The sequence below is a fragment of the Eptatretus burgeri genome, chromosome 9, assembly GCF_056783735.1.
Source record: "Eptatretus burgeri isolate ZD-2024b chromosome 9, Ebu_testis_v1, whole genome shotgun sequence".
NCBI classification, from domain to species: Eukaryota; Metazoa; Chordata; class Myxini; order Myxiniformes; family Myxinidae; genus Eptatretus; species Eptatretus burgeri.
Window position 1 is genome coordinate 72803709 of NC_140969.1, and position 5000 is coordinate 72808708.

At 41.8% G+C, this 5000-nt stretch overlaps 1 long non-coding RNA gene across 18 annotated transcripts in view; it reads left to right on the plus strand.

The window, feature by feature from the left end:
* LOC147020356 (uncharacterized) overlaps nucleotides 1-5000 on the plus strand; it is a 210978-nt gene that overhangs the window by 15997 nt on the left and 189981 nt on the right. For 13 of the 18 annotated variants that reach the window (XR_015061796.1, XR_015061794.1, XR_015061797.1 and 10 more), the window contains exon 2: nucleotides 511-609. The exons of the other annotated variants lie outside the window; for them this stretch is intronic. This is a non-coding gene — a long non-coding RNA (uncharacterized LOC147020356). The remainder of the gene's footprint in view (nucleotides 1-510; nucleotides 610-5000) is intronic. 18 annotated transcript variants of the gene reach the window in all.

Consider the following 5000-nt stretch of genomic DNA (forward strand, 5'->3'; position numbering starts at 1 on the left):
GTTTATGGGTGTGGTTGGGAAAGAGGTATATCCGTATCCATGTAGTCTTGGAATGGAATTTGACAAAAAATGCATGTTTCAATTTATTGGTTAACGTCAGTGTGACACATGACACGCAAATTCATGTTTCAACCACATTGGACTAACACACACACACACACACACACACACACACACACACACACACACACACACACACACACACACACACACACATATATATATATATACACATACATGTATACATGCACCCATACATATATACACATACATGTGCATGTATACATGCACACAAGTACTATCCTTTGTAAAACTTTGGACTATTCTAATGATATTCATATATTCGAGTAAATTCATCAAATTATAAGTGATAACAGCCATATGTATTTATTGTTGTTAATTAACAGTCTTTATCAATGCACATGAAACAAACTGCTTCAATAAATGATAAGAAGTGTCATTTTATATATTTAGTCAATGCTTTGTGTGTCCACCCTTTGTCTTATTCAGTGCCATCACTCTTTTACCCATGCTTTCTGCATACTGCTGGATCACTCATACAGAAATTTTGTGCCAAATATCCTGCAATACATTCCACAGTTCTGTAAGGTTAGTTTGGTTCCTCTTGTTCTTCTCTGTTTCCACGTAATCCCACATGGCCTCAATGGGACTCATGTCTGGATTCTGGGGTGGCCATTCTAATATTTGGAGCACACCAGCTGTAACCTTGTTCTCCCATTACTGGAAAATGAATCCCCTTCCGATTAAACAATGTCTATTAAGAACAGCATGGTGCTGCAGTATCTGCTTGTACTTCTCTTTTGTTAGTATCCCATTGGTTTTAACAAGTTTTCCTTCACCAAAAGCTGAAATATAACCCCAGACAGTGACAGCCTCCCTACTGTTCAAAATTTGGCTCCAAACATTGCATGTCGTAACGTCCTCCAGGTCTTCGGCATATGAACTGGTGTGTCTTAGATCCAAAAACTTCAAACTTCTATGCATCAGACCAAAGTACCTGATTTCATTGTTTAGTCACTTAATCTTGGTGTTGCCTCCCAACTTTCAGTCTTTTCCCCTAATATTATGGTCTCATCAGTGGTTTCTTTGCTTCGACTCTGCCCTGCTGCAAACAGTCTTCTGCACACAATGCTGGACAAGATGTAAATTTTCATGCCTGCTCTCATTAAATTTGTTAGCTGCTGACTTGATTTTCTTCTATCATGTTAGCTGAGCAATTTCAAGTGCTTTTCTTTCCTCTGGGAGGTTGTCGTGGGTATTCCTTGCATTTTCTTATCTTGCACCTAGCCAGTTTATTTCAGGAATTGCAAAGGTAACTCATACCATTTCAGGAGATCTTCAGCTTTTCTGCTATTTTATTCATTGTGTGTCCTTCTTCTCACAGAGTTTGGATCTTCACACACTGTTCTGTTTCCAGTTGTTTCCTTGGTGACATTCTGATCCCACTCATATATTTTAAAGCAAGGGACCAAGCTGATGAAAACTAATTTCACATATTCACTAATTTGCAACTTTTATTGAGGTTTCTTGTAATTTGCATGAATGTAACTGGTGTTGATTACTTCAATGGTTTATTATTATTTTCTGCAGAAAATATACAAACTGTTTCCTGCATATTTTATTTTTGGGAAGTGGATATCACTAGCACATGATAATATGTACTGTATAGCAAAAATACACCATTCACAATTTCCTCATTTATTTTATATGCCGTACTTAAAGGTAACTGTGATATTAAATTGATTATCTCAGAAATTTCAATAATTATAATCTAATGATGTTGCACACTTCTGACTTCTCGCAAATGTTTAATAGGGAATAGCCGAAAAAGGTGAAAATAACGCAAGTGGTGTAATCGTTCGAGCATCCTCTCTGAGTCTTGGAGCTTGGTGGTTCATACCCTGGCTGAGTCATACCAAATACTTAAATGCTATGTAATGCTTCCTTGCGTGACATTCACCATTTAAAAGTTTAAGAGTATGGACAGTCCCCATAGGTTGGCATCCATGGGGAATAGGAAATTCCTCATTATATAAGAAAATACAAGGAAATCTATCACAGGTGGAGGCCATTCAGCCCATCATGCCTGCACGAACAACACACGAATTTATCTACACAAGATTCAGCGAAGAAAATGCAATTTTAAATTTATTTATTTATTTATTTAAGTTTTTGTAGTTTTTGTATTTTTTTTCTGTTTCTTCTTCCCCTCAGGGGAGGGGACATGGGCTTGGTTAAAAACATACATCAACCACACAACATCCCTTGAAAAGACCACCACCAACAGCACACCATACACATGCACACAATCACCCATCAATGAATTGGGAAATGCTCCGCTAAGTGTGGTGAGAACACGGGGTCTGTCGAGCAGGCACATAAGATATCAGCCATTATATAGCTTGCAGTGTTAGTGTGAGAAGTTTCTGAAGATATCCCGAACACTCCGAAGCTCAGTGGACTGTCGCTACGTAAATGATGAGCTCCTTGGGTTTGAGTCTGGGGTTGAGTCAGAATTTTTTCACACTAGCTCCACCCAGGAATTTATTCCTGTTTATTAAATGTATATATATATTTTTAATATAAACAGATCAAAGCTAAGGGAAGAGTGAGGTGACAAAGGGTAAAAGATGAACTAACTGTGTTGGAGGGGGCACATTTTGGATGCAATAAGTAAGAAACGAATTGGAAAAGAAGAGAGGAAACACAATATCGTTCAAGTAGGAGTATTAGGTTAGGTTGTGGAAGGTTAATTGGGGTTGGAAAGAATGTGGGTAGGGATTGGGGATGACAAGAATGTAGTGCAGGAAGCCGTGGAAGTAGGTGTTGGATTGAACAGCCTGAGGAATGCAATTCTACAAATGGAAGTAAAGACAAATAAAAGAGTTAATGTAGTCAACAAAGAGCTGAATCCCCTCGTTTTGTTCCCTTCCTGGATGTGGCACTATACTTTTTATTCTCATTGTTTATAATTATTTATTAATTGCATCCCCTTCCTCACAACCCGTCGACATCTCCTCATGATTCCACCATCCCCCGGCTGTTTGGGTTACGGGAAATAAACTGGTTTGTTTTCAAAGATTTAAGAGTTCTAGTGTCTCTCCTCATGACCCATGCACGTTGTCGACCATTAATTCAGAACGTCGTCTGAGGGAGTAGACCGCCAGTTTGGCTCATCCGTCCAGCATCAGTGTTAACTGACCTGGACACGACAACATCTATACATACATATACATGGGTGTATGTATATATATATATATATATATATATATATATATATATATATATATATATATATATATGTACAAATGTATTTTTAAAGAAGAAGAAGGCGCTTCCAAGCAAAATTAAAACTCCGCTAATTTGAGTAAAAAAAGCGAGAGCAGACCCGGTCTCAGAGCAACTTTTCACCAGCTTCATCACGCACAATTCACAAGACACAATAGAGTAAGAAATAAACGGGAATTGTGCCTGATGTTGTCTTTGTGCCTGTTGAAGCCGGCTGTGAAGCTGGTGAAACGTTGCCCTGAGACCGGGTCTGCTCTCGCTTTTTTACTCAAATTAGCGGAGTCGATGTCATTTTTACTTTTGGTTGGAAGTGCCTTCTTCTTTAAAAATGTATAATCCCAACTGCTCCAATCTTATACAAAGTATATATATATATATATATATATATATATATATATATATATATATATATATATATATATATATATATACACATATTGTTGTGGGCCGGGGGTCGGTGGCGAGGAACGGCCACTAGGTGGAGCAGTAGAGCCGTCTCCCACCGAACACCCTGAATTGCAGGTCGTAACCTTCGGACAACTCCGAAGGTCATGGGTCACTTACGGACCGTGCTCGCCAATTCTCTGACGGCGTGGGGTAGGGTTAATAGCCAAATTTCAATATACCGGGGAAGTCACACCCTCAACAGACTCTGTCAAACCGGGTCGCTCTAGCGACCTCGGTCCGGTGTAACCGAGCAGAATTACCAAAGTCCGTCGGTCCAAACGACAACTTATAGCCCAATCGGCTTACTGGTTCTCAAGCACGAACTGTGCTGGGTCAATAATAGAAAGCGCAACAACGAGCTGGTACATTGAACAATTGGGGGGTTTATTTATAATGGTGCAGGGGAGCACAAAAAGAGCAGAGTTAAACCGACTATCAAGAAGGAATGCAAGTAATGTACAAGGCACTTAAACAATTGTTACGTATAGACTGGGCCCACAGACACACACGCACATACCCAAAATAAATGGTGGCCGTGGCCTTTATTTGGCCCTTCAGCTCGGGAGGGAAGGCGAGCTGAGGGCAAGAGTCTGCACTTGCACCTGTCCGCCTCGTGCGGATTGGTCGAGCTGGCTCGGCGGGACTCGAACCTACCGCCTCAATGCAGCACCAAGCACCAGGGACGAGAGATAGAGTGACGGAAGCCAGCCAGCACAAAGGCAGACGAGGTGAGAGACGATGAGGCAACAGGCGATCAAGGCCGAAAAAGCTTCCAGATGAATCAGACGACACAAGGCGAGGCAGACCCGGCCAGCATCATCGCCCCGACCGTTATTCGTTCCTCTCGTGAGGTGGGAGGGATTTCTTCCCTGGCCACTCGCCTCCTGATTGGACGGTTGCGTCACGCGATTCGCTGGCCGTCTCTCATTGGAGAGGCCCACGGTAGGTGGGGCAACTCCTACCCTTCTGGGTTGAGTCCCGATCTGAGGCGATTGTAGCTCTGCCTACCTCCTCACTTAAGACCACATGCATAATGGCGACCGGGTTGAGTGAGGGACAGGACGGGTGAGACGCTCGCTCCTTACCGATTGGCTAAAGAGGGAGTGGGCCCCACCCACGACTGCGTTCATCGCGCATGCGCATGAGGGAGGGCGATGGTGGAAGAAACGAAGATGTATGTTGTGGTTGATGTATAAATTCTAACTATAAAATAATTCGCAGCGCACATACACTTAATCACCCAT